This window comes from Cetorhinus maximus, chromosome 12 (assembly GCF_964194155.1).
Source record: "Cetorhinus maximus chromosome 12, sCetMax3.hap1.1, whole genome shotgun sequence".
Lineage (NCBI taxonomy): Eukaryota > Metazoa > Chordata > Chondrichthyes > Lamniformes > Cetorhinidae > Cetorhinus > Cetorhinus maximus.
In genome coordinates this window covers 87,223,693-87,245,026 of record NC_135890.1, presented here as the reverse complement: position 1 = coordinate 87,245,026, position 21,334 = coordinate 87,223,693, and the positions used below count along the sequence as shown (strand labels likewise).

The following is a 21,334-nucleotide window of genomic DNA, read 5'->3' as shown; positions in this document are numbered from 1 at the left end:
AGTCAAGGTAGTGCCAGGAGTAAAAAAAAGGCACATACCATGTATCACTAGATTTACAAGACATACCGTGATGTAATTCTCTCCTCAATGTTCACTTCCAAAGAAACATCAGTGCCATAGTTTTTAAGGAATGTCCACATTCCAATAAGCTCAGTTCAACAGGTAATTATCAGACATTAAAGGGGCACCTTGCCCATCAGCAGAATGTTTAGTAAACAAACAAGAAAGTGTACCAACACACAGCATAAGTCATGTTGAAATGTGCTGTGACATTGTTTGTGTGTGAGATGATGGTGATTTGACTCCCTTCAGGCTATTGCTTTCCCTCAGAATAAAACCATTGCCAACTACTTCATCATGAAGGTATTAAATATGAAAAAGGGCAATCAACTATATATGTTTTCTGTACATTTCTCAAGTTTTCCACTGAAAATGCCATCATTTTCAAAATAACAATGGTGTAATTGCTATTTTGAAACACTGAAATTTGGCTTGGGAAAGCAATTTGACCATGCTTCCCTTTGAATATTTTTCTATTTAACTTCTTCATGGGGAGTTCCCTGTTGGTCTGGCGATGCTCTTTGTCTTCTCTAATAGCTCATTTAGAAAATGCAGCACGCGGTGTCATACTGAACCACGAAAACCAGGGAATTCCAGTTTCATTTCTCCTATGGTTTCAATTCAGTTGATCGAGGGTGAAATGGTATTTTGAGTTGGGGAGAACATATGCAAATTCATTACAAGTTATATCAAGAAATGGCTGGATACAGAAAAGGTTAGAGGACCTGACAACATCCTGGTTGCATTGCTGAAGACGTGTTTTCCAGAACTAGCCACACCTCTGGCCAAGCTGTTGCAGTACAGCTACAACGTTAGCATCTACATAACAAAATGGAAAATTGCCCAGGTATGTTCTTTGCACTAAAAGTAGAACAAATCAAACCTGGTCAATTATCGTCCCATCAGTCTACCCGCAATCATCAGCAAAGTGATGGAAGCGTCATTGACAGTGCTAGCAAGAGGAACTTAGATAGCAATAACCTGCTCACTGATGCTCAGTTTGGGTTCTCCAGGACTACTTAGCTCCTGATCTCATTGCAAGCTTGCTCAATCATGGACAAAAGAGGTGAAGTCAAAGATTACGTGAAAGTGACTGCCCTTGACATCTAGGCAGCATTTGACTGAGTATGGCGCCAAGGATCCCCTGTAAAATTGATGTGAATGGGAGTCAGGGAGGAATTTCCACTGGTTAGAGTCATAACTAGCACAAAGCAAGATGGTTGTGATTGTTGGCGACCAATAATCTCAGTCCCAGGGCATCACTGCAGGAGTTCCTCAGGGTAATGTCCTAAACCCAACCATCTTTAGCTGCTTCATCAATGTCCTTCCCTCCAACATAAGGTCAGAAGTGAGGATGTTCACTGAAGATTGAAGCATTCAGTTTTATTTGCGACTCTTCAGACAATGAAGAGTGCTTCAGGCACAAGTGAGGAGTGTGATGTAATACTCTTAACTTTCCTGGACCAGTTTAGTTCCAACAGTCATCTTGAAGTCCAGCACCATCTAGGACAGAGCAGACCATTTGACCGGCACTCCATTCACCACCTTAAACATTCACCCCTTCCACCACTGACACACAGTGGCACTGTGTACCATCTACAAGACACATTGCTGCAACTCACCAAGGCTTCTACAACAGCACCTTTGTAGTAATCTGATATGTAATACACCTTTAAGACAAGTGTTGTAATGTAAGGTCACATGATCTTGATACCCAATAACAGAGTTGCGCAGGCTACCACTGTGGGAGAGCCTTGAGTTGGACACTGAAGAGTGAAGACAGAGTTCTGAGTTGTGAGCACACAAATGTAGCTGCTGAGTTTAGTTTGTAAATAAGCAGCATGTGTTTATCCTAACAAATATCTACTGATGTTCTCTGTCTCTGCACCAACTCGGGCACCCCGAATTAAGCATGCAACCTGAATCTTTCAGCCCCAACAAACCAAAGGGCACTAAATTCAACAAACTGGCAACAAGAGTAAAAGCACGAAAAACCATGGAAAAAAACGAAGTAAAAAGCAAGGAAGAACGTAGGAAATCAGAAGAACTGAAATCAGGCCATGCCTCGCATGGTGGTTGTAAGTAAAAGAAAATTTTTTTCACCAAAGTAATCCCCTCAGAGCATGCTGCAATTCTGAACAGTGAAACCTTTCGACCCAACCTTGGACGACTGGTCTCACTATGTTGAATACCTTGCGTTTTTCTTCCAGGCGAACCACATTGTGGAGGAGGAGAAAAGGCACGCGATTCTTCTGTCCACGTGTGGGACTAAGACATATGAATTAATTCAAAATCTGTTGGCACCCAGTGCCCCAGACTCAAAATGTTTTGATGACTTAGCGAGCCTCATAAAGAATCATTACCAGCCCAAGCCGTCGGTGACCATGCAACGGTTTAAATTCAGCACAAGAATTAGAGCTGCGGGGGAGACAGTTGCTTGTTATGTGGCGGGTCTGAAGCAATTAACTGAAAATTGCAAGTTCGGTACTTCTATCAATGATATGCTTAGAGACCGTTTGGTTTATGGTATAAAAGAAAGTGCGATTCAGAAGGGATTACTGGCTGAAACAAATTTGGATTTTCAGGATGCATTGGAAATCGCTCTGGCAATGGGAGGTGCAACGCGAGACTCATACGCCATACAAGGAGCGCAAAATGGTGTCATCCTCCATGTTGGGCGAGAAGACTCAACCAAAAAGAGCGTGAAAGTGCAGAGCTTTACTCAGAAACAGGGAGCAGCCACCGCTAGCAGAGAAATGAAAAGGGATAACTTAGCAGCAAAAACCTGGCATAAAAGTAACAGAGATGGAAGGGGACAACTTTGTAATGAACCGCCGTTTAAAAAGATCGAATGTTTCTTCTGCCATCAATATGGACACCTCATGAGGCATTGTAAAGATAGAACCAGGCAGACTGGCAGACAAAAGAAAAAGCCCAATGAGATAGACAGTGTTGAAAAGCCTTAAGTAATAGATCCTGATATTTATTTGTTATATAACTTAAAGGTAGGAAGAACGGAGCTAATCTATGGCACCATGAGAGTGATTGAGGAGCCTATCAGAATGGAGGTGGATATTGGTGCACCTATTACGGTGATTGGTGAGCATATTTTTAAATGCCTGAATCATGGAGAACATAAGCTGAATTTAGAAGAAGATGATAAATTAAGAACATACATGGGAGAAAACATACAAGCCAAGAGCATATGTAAATCACAGTAGATGGAGCACAAACAGTGAGATTACCCTTGATGGTAATAGCAGGCGAGGGACCTAATCTCCTCAAATGAAAGAAATTAAATTGGAATGGGCCGAAATCCTCCAACTGAGAACTAATGGACTTTCAGAGCTACTACAAAAATATGCCTCAGTTTTCGAGGAAGAACTTGAAAAATTGAAGGGCTACAAGCAAAAATTCACGTAGATCCAGAGGCAACACCAAGATTCATGAAGGCAAGACCAGTACCTTATGCAATGCAGGATAAGGTAGATGCAAAACTCGACAGATTAGAACAACTGGGAGTGATACAACCAGTACAATTTTCAGAGTGGGCATTTTCAGTTATACCTGTTCTCGAACCTGACCTAAATATTCGAATATGTGGGGACTATAAATTAACAGTCAATAAAGTTGCAAAATTGGATAGACACACCATACCTAAAATTGAAGATTTATATGCTAAATTGGCATGTGGAATGGCTTACATGATGTTAGATTTAAGTGACGCCTGCCAACAATTGGAATTAGAGCAGGCATCCCAGAAGTTTGTCACCATAAATAGGGGATTGCACGAATAAACCTGTTTACCTTTTGGCGTATCTTCTGCTTGTGCCATATTCCAGAACCATGGAAAGTTTACTACAGGGACTGCCTCACATTGTAGTTTATTTGGATGATGCTCTTGATACTGGACTCACTGAAAAGGAACATTTGACGAACTTGGAAGAAGTTCTGAAATGTTTTTCGCAGGTGGGAGTTAGATTGAAAAAGGATAAGTGCACATTCTAGGCAAAAGAGGTAACTTACCTAGGTCACAAGGTAGATTCTCAAGGTCTACATCCATTTGAAGAAAAAGTGAAAGCAATTAAAGAAGCCCTAGAGCCAAAGAATACACCTGAATTGAAATCATTCTTGAGAATGATCAATTACTATGGATGCTTCTTGCCTAATTTGTCGATAGAACTGGCACCCCTGTGTTGCTTGCTCAAGAGAAACCAGAGATGGTCATGACAAACACTACAAGAAGAAGTTTTCATAAAAGTGAAACAGTTGTTACTATCATCCACACTTTTCATGCATTTTGACCCAAAAAAAGAGTTGATATTAATGTGTGACACATTGTCCTATGGAGTGGGAGCAGCGCTTTCCCATCGGATGGATGATGAATCAGAATGACCTACAGCATATGTGTCGAGAACACTCACTGCAGAGAAAAAGTACTCTCAAATTGGCCCAGCAATCATTTTCGGCGTTAAGAAGTTTCATCAATATGTACAGAGTCGTCACTTTACTATTATAATGTACCACAAGCCATTATTAGGACTATTCAGGGAAGACAAGGCTATACCCCCTATAGCCCCAGCAAGAGTACAAAGATGAGCACTGATCATGGCAGCTTATGAATATACTTTTATTCATAGGCCGGGAAGTCAAATTACAAACGCAGATGGACTCAGTCGTGTACCCTTGCAAGTTAAAGATGACGATGTTCCAATTCCTCAGGAATTTGTTTTGTTATTGAACTTCCTGGACTCATTCCCAATATGTGCAAGACAAATTAGAGATTGGACAAATCAAGATCCTGTCTTATCCAAAGTGAGAAATCAAGTTCTTCATGGTTGGTCACAAAAGCAAGAATCTGATTAAATGAAACCGTATTTCCAGAGAAGGTACGAGGTAACCAGCCAAGAAGATATTTTACTGTGGGGAGCTTTGGTTATTGTTCCTCCAAAAGCATGAAAGCCATTGTTATCCGAACTTCACAGTGCACACCTGGAATTTCCAAAATGAAGACACTAGCACGTAGCTATACATGGTGGCTGTGAATGGATGGAGAAATAAAAACTTGGTGAGAAGCTATATGCAGTGTCAACGAGTACAAAAATGACCTGCAACAGCCCTATTACACCCCTGGGAGTGGCCAGGATGGCCATGGGTACGAGTAGACATCGATTATGTGGGACCTTTTATAGATGGACATATACAAAGTGAGGTCACCCACATCTTCAATGACAAACCTTGACAAAGTTGTGCAATTAATGGATTACCTGAAATGCTAATATCAGATAATGGAACAGTATTCACAAGTGCTGAATTTAACCGATTTACAAGCTTCAATGGTATTGTTCATGTGAAAACATCTCCAAGCCATCCTTCTTCAAATGGACTTGCCAAGAGAGCAGTTCAGGCATTCAAACCTGGTATGAAGAAATTGTCTGGAGATTCGATAGCGACTAAATTAGCATGATTTCTATTCCATTATAGAACCATCCCTCATTCGACAACAGGTATCACACCAGCAGAATGTTAATGAAGCGCCATCTCCGATCGAGACTGAGCCTAATCATGCCAAACCTGTGGGGGAAGGTAGAGGAAGGCAGCAAAGTCAGAAAATGGGGCTTGATTGTCACAGTCAGGATTGAACATTTAATGTAGGAGAGAAAGTATTTGTAGAAATTAGAAAAATTTTAGAGAAGGACCAGCATGGTTGTTCGGAGAGATAAGTGCAGCAACAGGGCCTCTTTCCTACCACGTGAAAGTCGAAGATCGAGTAATTAGGAAACATGTGGATCACATAAGAAGAGGAGAAACCAAATATCCAGAGGTGATTCCACGAATGTTCGAGACTGATAACTCCTGTTGAAAAAACTCAACTGAGTACAAATGTGTTTGAAGGGTCACTGTACCTGAAAGAGTTGAAGAAACATATTTACAGGTACCTACTGAAGAACCAGATGCTCAGACAACTCCAGTAAAGGAGGTTCCAAATCAAACTTCAAAAGCTGTACAGCTGAGACATTCTGCATGTATAAGGAAACCCCCAGAGAGACTGAAATTGTAAATAACTTGATAAATTGAAAAAATTGTAAAATGTATTTTTCAGTAAAGTGGTGGGGGGGGATATAGTAATCTGAGAAGTAATACACCTTTAAGACAAGTGTTGAAATGTAAGATCACATGATCTTGATACCCGATAACAGAGTCGCTACCACTGTGGGAGAGTCTTGAGTTAGACACTGAAGAGTGAAGACAGAGTTCTGAGTTGTGAGCACACAAATGTGGCTGCTGAGTTTAGTTTGCAAATAAACAGCATGTGTTTATTCAAACAACGATCTACTGATGTTCTCTGCCTCTGTACCGACTTGGTCACCCCGAATTAGGCTTGCAATCTGGATCCTTTAGCCCCAGTAAACCAAAGGGTACTCGATACAACAGCCTTCTAAACCTGTGATCTCTACCACCTAGAAGCAGAAGGGCAGCTGCCACATGAGTATGCTGCCACCTACAAGTTCCCTGCCAATCATGCACCATCCTGACTTGGAACTATATCAGCATTCCTTCACTATCACAGGATCAAAATCCTGGAACTCCCTTCCTAACAGCTCTGTGGATGTACTGCACCATGAGGATTACAGCAATTCAAGGAAGTATGTCACCTCTGTTGTGATATTGCTTTTGTTCTACATGTAGTTTAACATATTGATTAACATACTACTAGATATTAAATGGTTTGGTATACATCAACACAAGAAGTTAACAAGTTAACGTGATTTTTTTTTTATTCATTCACAGGATGTGGGCTTCACTGGCTGGGCCAGCATTTATTGCCCATCCCTAGTTGCCTTTGAGAAGGTGGTGGTGAGCTGCCTTCTTGAACCGCTGCAGTTCAGGTGGTGTAGGTGCACCCAAAGTGCTGTTAGGGAGGGAGTTCCAGGATTTTGACTCAGCGACAGTGAAGGAATGGCGATATATTTCCAAGTCAGGATAGTGAGTGACTTGGAGGTGAACTTACAGGTGGTGGTGTTCCCATCTATCTGCTGCCCTTGTCCTTCTAGATGGTAGTGGCTGTGCATTTGGAAGGTGCTGTCAAAGGAGTCTTGGTGAATTCCTGCAATGCATATTGTAGATGGTACACACCACTGTTACTGTGCATCGGTGGTAGAGGAGTGAATGTTTGTGGATGTGGTGCCAATCAAATGGGTTGCTTTGTCCTGCTTCTTGAGTGTTGTGGGAGCTGCACTCATCCAGGCAAGTGGGGAGTATTCCATCACACTCCTGACTTGTGTCTTGTAGATGGTGGACAGGCTTTGCGGAGTCAGGAGGTGAGTTATTCATTGCATAGTTCCTAGCCTCTGACCTGCTCTTGTAGCCACAGTATTTATATGGTTAGTCCAGTTCAGTTTCTGGTCCATGGTAACCCCCAGGATGTTGATTGTGGGGGATTCAGTGTTGTTAATGCTATTGGACATCAAGGGACGATGGTTGGATTCTCTCTTGTTGGAGATGGTGATTGCCTTGCACTTGTATGGTGTGAATGTTACTTGCCACTTGTCAGCCCAAGCCTGGATATTGTCTAGGTCTTGCTGCATTTGGACATGGACTGCTTCAGTACCTGAGGAGTCACGAATGGTGCTGAACATTGTACAATCATCAACGAACATCTCCATTTCTGACCTTATGATGGAAGGAAGTTCATGATGAAGCAGCTGAAGATGGTTGGGTCAAGGACACTATTCTGCGGAACGCTTGCAGTGATGTCCTGGAGCTGATATGACTGATCTCCATCAACCACAACCATCTTCCTTAGTGCTAGGTATGACTCCAACTAGCAAAGAGTTTTCCCCCTGATTCCCATTGACTCCAGTTTTGCTAGGGTTCCTTGATGCCACACTTGGTCAAATGCTGCCTTGATGTCAAGGGCAGTCACTCTCATCTCACCTCGGGAGTTCAGCTCTTTTGTCCTTGTTTGAACCAAGGCTGTAATGAGGTCAGCTGCTGAGTGGCCCTGGTGGAGCCCAGACTGGGCATCAGTGAGTAGGTTATTGCTAAGCAAGTGCTGCTTGATAGCACTGTTGATGACCCCTTCCATTACTTTACTGATGATTGAGTGTAGACTGATGTGGCAGTAATTGGCTGGGTTGGATTTGTCCTGCTTTTTGTGTGCAGGACATACCTGGGCAATTTTCCAGATAGCCTGGTAGATGCCAGTGTTCTAGCTGTATTGGAACAGCTTGGCTAGGGACATGGCAAGTTCTGGAGCACAGGCCTTCAGTACTATTGTCGGAATATTGTTAGGGCCCATAGCCTTTGCAGTATCCAATGCCTTCAGCCATTTCTTGATATCATGTGGAGTGAATCAAATTGGCTGAAGGCTGGCATCTGTGATGCTAGGAACTTCCGGAGGAGGCCGAGATGGATCATCCACTGGGCACTTCTGGCTGGAGGTTTTAGCAAATGCTTCAGCCTTATCTTTTGCACTGATGTGCTAGGCTCCTCCATTATTGAGGATGGGGATATTTGTGGAGCCTCCTCCTCCAGTGAGTTGTTTAATTGTTTAATTAAACACCACATTCATGACTGGATGTGACAGGACTGCAGAGCTTAGATTAGATCCATTGGTTGTCGGATCACTTAGCCCTGTCTATCACTTGCTGCTTATTCTGTTTGGCATCCATTAGTCGTGTGTTGTAGCTTCACCAGGTTGACAACTCATTTTTAGGTATGCCTGGCACTGCTTCTGGCATGCCCTCCTGCACTTTTCATTGAACCAGGGTTGATCCCCTGGTTTGATGGTAATGGTAGAGTGGTGGATATGCTAGGCCATGAGGTTACAGGTTGTGTTTGAGTACAATTCTGCTGCTGCTGATGGCCCACAGCACTTCATGGATGCCCAGCCTTGAGTTGCTAGATCTGTTGCTATCCCATTTAGCATGGCGGTAGTGCCACACAACACGATGGAGGGTATCCTCAATGTGAAAGCGGGACTTCGTCTCCACAACGACTGTGCAGTGGTCACTCCTACCGATATTGTCATGGACAGATGCATGTGCAGCAGGTAGGTTGGTGAGGATGAGGTCATGTATGTTTTTCCCTCTTCTTGGTTCCCTCACCACCTGCTGCAGACCCAGTCTAGCAGCTATGTCCTTTAGGATTCAGTCAGCTCGGTCACTAGGGGTGCTACCGAGCCACTCTTGGTGATGGACATTGAAGTCCCCCACCCAGAGAACATATCATAGTTGAAGTAATAATGATCAGCAGGTATTACATGTGTGAAGAGCTCTCCTGGAACCCTGTCATTCTTCAATAAAGAACCTTTCACTTAGATTACCAGTCCTTGCCATAGTGTTTGGTATGTTTGTATTAAGAGCCAATACAAGATGATCACCACCTTCTTAAGGGCAATTAGGGATGGGCCATAAATGCTGGCCTTACCAGTGATGCTCACATCCATAAATTTAAAAATGCCATAATCCCCCTTGCTCCTTACTAATGGCTCTTGACGGAAAGTGAATGTGTGTCATCAGGTGGAGACAGACGCAGACGTAGCTGTGCTACCCCTCAGCACACGCTGCCTGGGCTCAAATGACCGCTTGAATGAGGTACTGGAGAGCTGCCAGTCCCCTGTGAGACTGAGGCCAGGAAAGGAAGTCAACATCTTCAAGATGGGAGGGGGGAGTTTTTTTTCTTCAATTTTTGCATTGAACTTGGAATCAGAATGTGTAGCAAATTTTAAAGGGGAATTGGATATGCATTTGAGAAATAAAATGCAAATTATATGGAGAAAGGGAAGAGGCAGCACAGGCATAATGGACCAAATGGCCTTCTTCTGTGCTCTAAAAATCTATGGTTCTGTGATTCTAAATTAGTGAACCCAAGTTAGCAACACTGAATAGCAAGTTCCTGAATGCCACCTACAAGTTGTGAATCTTTTGTAGGTAGCACTAGCTGCTACTAGTGCTGAGTTTCAAGTGACATGTTGTAAATTATTTGAATTCTCAATCATTCAGCCTCCAAGCAAAGTCTAAAAACACCAATAAAAGTTTATTGCATCTGTCAGGTTTAGGTCTGAACTCGGATGAGATCTCAGTCTAATGGAGAAAAGTTTAAATGACGCTAGCACAAATAAACAATTAAAGTTTTGCTTTCAGATGTTTTCCGATTTCAAGAAGTCAGATTTCATTAAATGGCCGGAGTTGTCTAGATTCAGGATGGGTGATTAGACGGTGTAATGCTTAGATCATTACATGTGGAAATTACCTGTGCATGACCTCAGCCTGTGCAGTCTTTTTCTTGCCCTGAACCCATGCCACTCAGATAGCCAAGAGACATCCTGGCGCCAGCAACCCACAATAACTAGTATTGCCAAAGTGCTAAACAGCCCTTCCCTGCTCATATCATCCCTCCACTGCAATTGCTTGCAAGATAAGAAAAGATAATTATCGGAAAGTTGATAAAGTAAAAGTTTGCTCAAATTTTATGATGTGGCCAGACAGCTGTTAGCTTCTGCTGACAAACAGTGTTGAAATTAGTGGGCAATTAACACCGCTAAATAAGCAAAGGTGAGGATCTTAAGGGCAGTACATTGCAACACCTATAAAGTAAGCCCTGCCTAAGAGGTGGTACTTAGTTCAGTTTATTTTTGATTTATCAGTCTTGAGGGTGGAGCTAGCACTAGCTATGGGTGTAAATCCTTTATGAATAGTCAATACCTTTGTACTGTCATTTGTACTGTGATAAACTGAAGCATAATCCTTGGCGTTGCACCATCACATAATATGCAAATACAAAGATCCTTATTTCATAAAACTAAACATAATCCAAAGATAGATTTGAGCGATAGCTATTGATGTATATTTATAGTACATCCCTTTTTAACACAATCAAAACTCTTATTGCTGTCGTACTGGTAGCAATGTACAATGAATACTATTGGTTGGATTTTAAGGCATTATAGCAGTTAAAATAATTTATCATTTTCATCCCATATATTACTGACCATTGACAAAGTCAAGCCTTCTGAGGTCTTGATCACCAAAAGGCACATATGCACACATATATTTACCTCTTATCACACAATGGAAATAGAAACATTCTCCCGAGCTTTCCATAATATCTCTTAAGGAACTCATGAAATACGTTTCCTTATGAGTGAAAATAGAGACTGTGATTGTACCTGTTTCTCTCCAATGACTTGATGTAGATAAAGATAAAGCAATATCTTGACTGTCATCTGCAATGCTATACCTGTGAAATCTTAATCACAGTTGCTGCCTTTTACTTTAATCACCCATCTTGGCAAAAATTAATTTTACCTTCCAGAATTCACATTCACAGACTGAAAGTACATAGGCATTAAGTAATGTCCTAAGCTACTGTACATGACAGCAACACACAACACCTCATTTATTTAAGATAACAACCCAACCAATCACCCACCCTATGGTTGAACTTCTAACAACACCACCACTTCTCCCAGTTATATGGGCTAAGGCTGGGGCTTGGCTCTAAAGCAAGAAAAAATGAATTTGCATTTTTATAAGGTCTTTCAATATTTCACTTTACAATTACTTTTTGAAGCGTAGTCACTGTCATAATGTCGGAAATGTGGCAGCCAATTTTCACACAGCAGGATCTTAAACAGCAATAAGGCGACATCCAGATAATTTGTCTTAGTGATGTTGGCTGAAGGATAAATGCTGGTCAGAGTGTCTGGACAATTTCCTGTTCTTCTTCAAAAAGTGCTACGGAGTCTTTTACACCCATGGGGGAAGGGAAGGTGGGGCCTTGGCTTAACATCTCATCCAAAAGGCAGCACTTGTGACAAAGTAGTATTTAGTCCCTCAGTATTAAATTTAACTGTTCACCTATATTATGTGCTCAAGTCTCTGCAGTGGAAGTTTGAACCCGCAATCTTCTGACGCTGAAGCGAGAGTGCTACCCCAACTGAGCCACAAGGGGCCAGATTCAATGCAGCCCGTCGCAGCAGGAAACATTGTGGCTCAGCCCACTTTGTCGCAGGAGAGGCCGCACGTCTCCGTGCAGCAGGAAAACCTCCCACGATTAGGTCGGAAGCGGGAATGGGTCAATGTGAGAAACTCGCCCCTCACGACGGGATGTCAATCAGACTCCTTATTGAGCCAATTGACACCAATTACCTCTGAGCGCACTGAAGTTCAGTGGTGGCTCAGGGATTACAAGCAAGTGGCATGGCTTTCTCATGCATCCAGATGGCCACCCGGGAAAGCCTGTCGAGTATGTCAGCAGCCTCCTGGCAGGGATGTCTCTCTTTCAAAAGGACTTAGTGTCTGACTGAGAGTCTCAGCAATGGGCAAGGCATTGACCACTGAAAGCCAATTCCCCTTGCCATGGCCTCTGACCTCCTGCTCCCTCCTACTACCCGCTCTCTATGACCCCCATTCCAATCACATACAACTGTGGCTTGGGTCCCTTGGTAATGCTGCCTGCAACGGTGAGCTGCCAGCCTCTGATTGGGCAGCAGCTCTCGGCAGGCGGGATTCCAACCCATTCCATCTGGGGTCCTGAGTCCCATGGAAGGCCCTATGCAATTAAGTGCCTTACAGATGCTTAATCCGGTTGGGCCTCACCCTCGGAAGTGACATGGGTTCCCCACTGGTTCTCCAACTCGTGGCAGACCCGCGTCAATTACATTAAATTCTGCCCATGAGATGCAAGTAGTGATCTGTACATAACTTTTAATCTTTCTGTCTTCAGGAAAGGCTTTTGGTCTGTCAAAGTCACAATTTGTGGTTTGCAATGAGTATGATGAATGATGGCATCTGCTGTTTCCATTGTTAGTGGCCAATTGAGGAATTTGATATTGACTTCTTAAACCAGGTAGCGTTGCTTACATGAGTGGGAAGAGGAGTCTCTCCCTGTCCTTCCAGAAACTTAAAGAAAGCCTCTTTGGGTTGAGTTGACATGAAGATTTTCTAATTAACATAAGCATATCATTGGAAGCCTGTGTTTACTGCGCTGTTCCTTGTGTAATTAACATTGGTCCAGATTTTGCAGTTTGCAACACAATGGCGGTACCCATGGCTGACATTGAATAAATCTCTGTGTGAACCCACATGATCACAGTGGCGAGAATTTTGCTGCCTTGGGGGAGGGTTCCCACTGGGCGTGGGCTACAGCGAGGCCAAGCAGCACCGAGTAGCGCAGGTGAAAACAGCAGGCATTGAGGGTGTAACTTAATATCTGCAGCACAGGAAATGTACAAAGCAGGCTTTTGTAGTAAAAGGGCATTGGAAAATCATATTTTTAGTAGACATAATTAATTATACAAAATTAAAAATTTAAACATTTTTTAAAAGGTGCAATAATTTTGACCAGATAAATAAATCAATTTAAAAATAGTTATTTAAGCAGCCATGTTAAAAGGTCTTGGATTTTACTTTTTAACAAGGTTTATTAGACTCTTATTTTATGTCTTGGGTAAATGAGTTCATTGGCCAACCGAACTCCAACTTCCTATGTTCCTCCCTATGTTCCCCTCAATTGCTGCTTGCAATCAATAACGGGGAGAGACCAATGTAAGGATAAACAGTGATGGTTTATTGAGACATAGGGCAGAGCACCAGATCATACGTGCTCACTCAGAAACCTCCAGCTCTAGACTTACAATTCCCAGTTGCCCGCACTGTACAGTGATTCGGCAGTGCTGTCATATGATCAATACACTTGCATTCTCTTAAAAGGTCATGGTACTTCGCTTCACCACATCCTTCTCCCTTTACTTAAAAGTACAGCTAACAAGCTTAAAACACATTAACTATTACACAATAACTATTTACAGGTCAAGTCTCTCAGGAGGCCCTCTTTGGAGGGTTGAGCATCGTAGCCCAACAACCTCGGACGGTGTTTCCGAGACCTCCTCAGGGGCAGTTCCCCACTATGTCCCTCAGTGGATGATTTCACCATCTTCTGAGTGCAGTCACGTTCACTCCTGCTGTCCCTCCCCTCCAAGCTGAAGCAGATAAAGGGCAACAAGCACAAAGCAACACAACGATGAGCTACGTGATGTGTGAGGAGATAGAGGAAAAGGGGAAAAAATTCATTTTGTTTTTCTTTCCAAGGACTGTCAATAATTTCTCTTTTTTTTCCTGTGTGTCCTTTTCTTGGTAGCAATGACCTGTATCTCTGTCTTCCCTTTAATTTTGTTGTTGGCTGGACTAGGCGCAGTTGCGAGCTGAATGTGAATGAGCTCAGTAGTTGGGTTTTCCGACAGCTCTTCTGAGAATTCAGGGCCGTCTAGTTTTAAAACTTCAGGGCTTTTACGCAGTTGCTGCTTCAGCTCTTCAATTCTTTCCTACTCTTATTAATAGTTTCCTAAGAATCACATATTGTTGCCCCTTCTCAGCTAATTCATTCCTTAACTCAGCCAGAGACAGGCTTAACTCTTCCTTTTCTTCTTCATATCTTTTTCGTGGCAGAAATTGGGAGCTGATTGAATTTTGTAACACAAAAGTCCTTTAATAAATTTTCTGTTTCCTTTTGAAGGATGCTGACTTCAGCTTGAACTCTGGCCCGGTTCTACCTACTTTGGAGGTTCTATAATGAATGAATGTCTGGTTCTATTTCTTCTGGCTCTTCCATGAGGCATATTTAACGATTTTTCCTTCTACCTTTATAGTGTTGTTTTAGCCTTTCTCTGCATTGCCGCATTATGTGGCCATAGGGTTGGCAGAAAAAGCACTTGACTTGTTTGAGTTGTCATTGGCTCACTGGGGGCCTGGATGTATTCCTCTGATTCATTTTGTGGGTTTTCACTGCAGCACCATTGTTTTTCAATGGTCAGGAGTTAGAGAGCGTTTCCCGTCTTTCCGTGGAGTCCCAAGTTTTCCCGCCTTTTGTTGCCGGATTGTCCCGCTCGATAAGATGGACGTGCCATTTTGTGTATCTTTTGTAACTTTGGAATTTCTAACAGCACTCCCCATCGCGGTAGCTAATTCTAATGCCTAATTGAAGTCTAGATTAGGTTCGGCTAGCAAACGCCTTTGGATAGTATAATCTCCAATCCCGCATATCAGCCGGTCTCTCATCATATCACTAATGGACGTTCCAAATTCGCAATGCTCAGTTAATGCCTTTAAAATGACCACATAGTCAGCTATTGTCTCCTCTGGAAGCCTGTTCCTTGAATTGAACTTGAAGCGCTGCATAGTAACTGAGGGCTTTGATCTCAGGTGGCTCTGTACAAGTTTTATTAACTCGTCGAAAGTCTTTGAGTCGGGGGTGTTAGATGACATAGGGCTGCGGATCAGCCAGTACATTTTGCTCCCGCATGTGGACAAAAGAATCGCTCTCTTCTTCTCCTCCCCCGCAATGTCGTTAGCGGTAAAAATGAACTCTAGGCGTTCGACATACTGAGACCAGTCATTTGCAATGGGGTCGAATGGATCAACACACCTGAACTGCGGCATCATGAACGACTGAAAGGGGACTGCACTTCCGACGGGCTATCCAGGTAATGACAAATTTAGGTGTTTGGCTTACCGTGGAGTTGCGCTTTCTCTAGGGTCTCTTATAATTTTCTGCCCATAACCATTTTTCATGTATTTACCCTTTTAAATGTATTGCCACTTTACGAGGGGTCACTTTTTTTTAACTCTGTCTCTGCAGCTGTCAGCTTTTCTCTGCTGGGTTTTGCACTCTTTTCAAGTTTTGGCGGGGTCCCCACAATCGCAATTCTGCACGGTTTTTTTAATAAATTTTAAACTGCAGCACTGCTTTCTGTTCCAACTGTCACCTGTCGCCTATTTTAGAAGATAAGTACAGATGTTCTTTCCAATGTTTTGCTCACCTGTCTTGAAATTTATTTTCCTTTGTTCTTTATCCTTGTCATCACTTTTATGTCTTGGGTAAATGAATTGACAACCAAACTCTAACTGCACGCCCTCCTATGTTCTTCTCAATTGCTGCTGGCAATCAATAACAGGGAGAGACTGATGTAGGAATAAACAGTAATTGAGACATAGGGCAGAGCACCAGATCATACTTGCTCACTCAAAAACCTCCAGAACCAGGCTTACCGTTCCCAGTTGCCTGCACTGTATAGTGATTTGTCAGTGCTGTCACATGATCAGTACACAGGCATTCTCTTAAAGGGGCAGGGTACCTCACTTTACCATGTACTTAAAAGGTTTTATGTTAAAAAGCAGACCAGCTGAACTTTTTAGATGCTGTGGACCTTCTTATTAGGCATTTGCAAATTCAGAGAAGGCTCACCACTCCAAGAATTACAGGTATAAAGTTTCCAAGCATAATTATTTCAAATTTAATGGGCAGTTAGGCCAAATTTGTGCAGCTTTCATACGTGCCATTTGAAGTGGTGAATGGAGTAGCATTGGTTGGCTGACTGAAACTTTCAGATTTGCACATTACAGTGTACACACTTCATGGGTTGCGCGGTCTCTGACATACAGTCTTCGCAAACTTTGAAGGCGTCGCCATTACTGACACTGCAAAACCCAACCCAATGCTTCATGTCGTAATAGCAGAATAACTCCACTTTGCGTGAAACACAGTCAAGTTTGCTGCATAAAGCATCAAATATTGGAGATGTTATATAATCTCCCTTTGCACACACATGAATACATCCAAGAAAAACGCATAATTTCATCAAAAATATTGATGATTTAGGGAGGTTCAGATACTAAACATTTATTGTCAGGCTATAGAAATTGTTGAAAATTTGTTAGATTTCCTGAATTAATTTGCCACTATTGGACTCAAAGGGTTCAATTTGAGCTCTGTGTAGTGATTGGATTTTGAATGAGTTAAAATCTCACCCAAAATGTCACTTAATGCCTTTGAGAGAGAACTGTGGTCAAAATTTATTTTATTAATTGATTTGATGCGTCATTTACACTTACTTCCAAAGCATGCATGGCACTTGTGCGGTGTACATGAGAGGGTGAGAATAACCCTGGTGAGCTGCCAACATCTTTTCACTAAACTCCATTTGCATTCTCATTGGTCACCCATCCATTTTGATGGTGAAGAAGTCCCCCACCACCATCCGCACGTCAACATCGACCTCGCCCCCTCCACCGCAATCCCCCACACCTTTCCTATTTGGAAACTTGCAAGCAAGCTGCAGGGCTCCAAATAGACATCCTGGGCCAGCTCACCAGGTTGAGGCATCAAGAAATCCAGAGTAGATAAACACTATGTCCCCAAGAGTCAATCCTGGAATCTGTTCTGCACCTTAATAAGTGCTCGATTCCATAAGGATGCTGCAAAGGAGCCTAGCAGTCAATCACCCAGACATGTTTTCTGACAGTGGTTATACACCATTGTTCATTAAACAGTAGCGCTTTCTGTTAATGAAAGGCTATGCATCTCTTACAGCTGTACAAATGACAAAATGCATGCTGTGAATGTTACTTTCCACTTGAATGAATCCTCAGCAATTAAACAAATTGGCTCTGCCTCTTCTTTAGTCCTGGATGTCAGTGTCCAGATTATTGGGTACTGAAGCATATTTAAAACAGGGCACGTGTTACCGACTTGTTACACTATGTGTGACTCTCTAACAATGTCTCTTGATAGAGGTTGGAAGGAATGTTCCAGTTGTGTAGGAGCAAAGGCTGAGGGGTGAATGATAGAAATCTTTAAGATTGTGAAGGGATTTGAAAGGATAGAGGTGGAGCGGATGGTTCCTCTGCAAGCTATTTATAACTATGTAAAATAGTCAGTCAAAAAAAAGTGCAATAAGGAACTCAGGAGAAACTTCTTTCCTCAGAGAATGGCGAGAATGTGGAATTCACTACCATCAGGAGTAGCTGAGGAAAATAACATAGAAGCATTTAAGGGGAAGGTAGATAATACATGAAGGAGAAAGGAATAGAAGGTTATGGTAATAGGTTGAGATAAATTATCTTGAGGGGAGGCTTATGTGGAGCATAAAACCCTTGTTAGGACAAATCACTTGTTTCTGTGTTGTAAAATCTACTTAATTCTATGAAAGATGTTTCGTGTGCAGTGGGTGGAATTCTGATAGATAAAGCCAGTTGTTTGGGCACTGTAAATGCTGTTTGGTGTCCAAAATAGCATCCACAGCACGTATGCATACTTTTGGAGGGGTATCACACCAGACGCCATATTCAGGGAGGTGTAAATGTACTTGCAATGAGCGGCCACCAAAAGTATGCAGAGCTGGCAGATCATGGCCTCAATTAGCGTGCAATGTTGATTTGATACCAGCTCAATGCTCCAGCTGACGGTTTCTCTTAAACTCGCACAGCTGAACTTGTATTCAGCGGGAAGGGAGGACCCCCTACTGGTGCTATTTAAAGGGATTATCAACTACTTGGTTGATTTCTTCTGACTGTTGCCTCTATGCTTCTTTCTGTCATTGTTAAAGTTGAGCAAGTGCTAAGAGTCATTGGGTTGGGGGGGGAGGGGTGGGGTGGTGGTGGGGAGGTTGGGGGGAGTCCTGTAGCGGTTCTGGGGGGTTAGTGGGGGCTGGGAATGGGGGAGCCCTGTGGGTGGTAGTCAGGGGGTGGGTGGAGGGATTGCCGTGGGGATCAGGGGTTTGTGTGGGGGGATTGGGGGAGCCCTGTGGGGGATCGGTAAGTAGGGGGGAGTCCCATGTGGGATCAGAGGGGTTAGCGGGGGCAGTCCTGTGGGAGTCAGGGAATTGCGGGGGTTAGGGGGGGTCCCATGGCTGTGCGGTTGGGGGGTGGGGGGTTTGGGGTGGGGGGGGCGGTATGGTGAGCGCAGATCAGTACAGTAGTTACCCAGAAGTTCAAGCGATTTTAATTCTTATAACTTTTTCTGGGTAACTGTTGCTGTAAGACAGTCGGAAACATTTGAATTTTGCAATTTAAATCGCATTTTCGGATGGTTCCCAGTTCAGGGCAATCGCCCGAAGAAAGTTTGAACTTCCAGGCAATTGCCGTGCAATCCTTACCTGGGAATTTTCTGGGAGAGGTGTGGGGTTCCCCAGAGCATCTTTGGGTTACCCCGCAGGTGCACTGCCCTGGGGCTTGGAAGTTACGGCCCAATTTTTGCAATGTCTGCACTTGAGTAAAATCTTACTGAAATCTGCCACCAGCTGTAGCCACAGCTGCAATCCCAGTGCAGGTCAAGCACCACCGCCAATGGCTGTGAAGGTGACCATGATGGTGAGCTTTTATACAGCTGGCTTCTCCCAGGCTGGAGCTGGAGATATTTGCAACATCTGACAGCATGCCATTGACTGTTGCATAAGGGAGGTTACTGATGCTCTCAATTCATTAAGAACTAAGTGCAATTCAACCTCCCTTGCCAGACACAAGCAAGCACCTGGCAACAGTCATGATGTCTTCGTTATGCAGCAGTCATGGAAAAATAAACAGTGCAAGCTAACTTGATAAAACAAATTATTCTATATTGTATACAGATATCAACTAATCACCTTTGTGCATTGCCCTAGAACCTGTTTTCCATGCACCTTTGCCTGTCCTAGTGCTTCAGTGTAGTGTTACCCCAGTGGCTACAGCATGGCAAGTGGAATCCTGCTAACTTTTAATGGGGCTGGCTGCAGGTGGCCTTGGAGACTAACCTCGAGCATCCCAGAACCTAGTAGATCCAGCTTCAGCAAGTATCGCAGCAAGCTGAGCTGTCTGGTTGACAGGCAACAAAAGCACGTGCGCTGGCAGAGTGGCAAGTGGGAGTGAGGGGTTGTCAGGATGGATGCTGTCTCCTTCAAGGTGGACAGCAGGTTCATACTCCACTGGCACTCCCTCAGGATGGAGCCTCAGCAACCTGAGTAAATGTTGGAGCATATATCACTGGACTGCTGTGATATCTCTCATGTCCCTTTGTGCACTGGAACCCACAGTCATGTTGGCTGCAGCCTGAGCCTACATGGTAGCAAGCTGAGCTTGCATGAGAGCAGGCTGAGCTAGGATGGCAATAAGCTAACCATGCATGATAAGAGTCTGAGTTTGTACAGCATCACTCAAACTTCTGGTGGAAGCTCCTTGCAGTCCAGTGGAAGATGAGGCTTTGGTCATAAGAAAACACATCATTATTGGACCCACAAGTATGCTGATGAAGTTAGACATCACATCAATTCTGGAAAAGATGGTCTCCAAGCTCTTCGCAAAGCTCTGTGCCAAGTTAGTGCTGGTCTCCTCCATGCTTGTTGACAACAGGGTAGGCTTCCTGACAGGCCTTCCAATGGTGCCACCCCTGTCATAGGATTGATAGCAAGAGCTGGTGGAGCTCCAGGATTACATCATAGGATCAAGGAATTGTAATGGCACAGAAGGAGGCCATTTGACCCATCGTGTCTGCACCGGCTCTGCAACTGAGCAACTCACCTATTTCCATTTCCCTGCCTCTCCCCATAACCCTGCACATTCTTCCTTGTCAGATACAGCCTAATTCCCTTTTGAATGCTTCAATTGAACCTGCCTCCACCACACTCTTAGGCAGTGCACTCCAGACCCTAACCACCAGCTGCGTGAAAAAGTTTTTCCTTATATTACTTTTGCTTCTTTTGCCAATTACTTCAAATCTGTGCTCTCTCATTCTTGATCCTTTCACAAGTGGGAAGTTTTTCCCTATCTACTTTGTCCAGACCGCTCATGATTTTGAATACCTCTAACAGATCTCCTCTCAGCCTTCTCCAAGGAAAACAGGCCTAACTTCTCCAACCTAACTTCACAACTGAAGTTCCTCATCTCTGGAACCATTCTCGTGAATCTTTTCTGCACCATCTCTAATGTCTTCACGTCCTTCCTAAAGTGCAGCACCCAGAACTGAACACAATACTCTAGATAAGGCAGAACTAGTGACTTATACAAGTTCAACATTACCTTCTTGCTCTTGTACTCTATGCCCCAATAAAAAAGCCTAGGATACTGTATGCCTTATCAAACATTCTCTCAACCTGTCCTGCCACATTCAATAACTTATGCACATAAACACTCAGGTCCCTCTGCTCCTGCACCCCCTTTAGAGTTGTATCCTTTATTTTACATTGTCTGTCCATGTTCTTCCTACCAAAATGAATCACTTCACATTTCTCTGCATTGATCTTCATTTGCCACCTGTCCGCCCATTCCACCAACCTGTCCATGTCCTTTTGAAGCTCTACACTATCCTCCTCACAGTTCACAATGCTTCCAAGTTTTGTATCATCCAAAAACTTTGATACTGTGCCTGGCACATTGAGGTCTGGGTCAATAATATATATCAGGAAAAGCAAGTTAAACTGACTAGCCTGTAGTTGCTGGGCTTATCTTTATCTCCTTCTTTG

General features: G+C 43.3%; 2 long non-coding RNA genes across 2 annotated transcripts in view; both read right to left on the bottom strand.

Moving 5' to 3' along the window:
• Positions 1-21,334, bottom strand: part of LOC144687114 (uncharacterized) — a 281,605-nt gene that overhangs the window by 144,559 nt on the left and 115,712 nt on the right. The window lies entirely within an intron of this gene.
• On the bottom strand, positions 5,466-15,903 carry LOC144687113 (uncharacterized). Its single transcript, XR_013578065.1, has 3 exons — positions 15,884-15,903; positions 11,497-11,564; positions 5,466-5,477 (listed from the first exon to the last, which is right to left on the bottom strand). It is a non-coding gene; the product is annotated as an uncharacterized LOC144687113 (long non-coding RNA).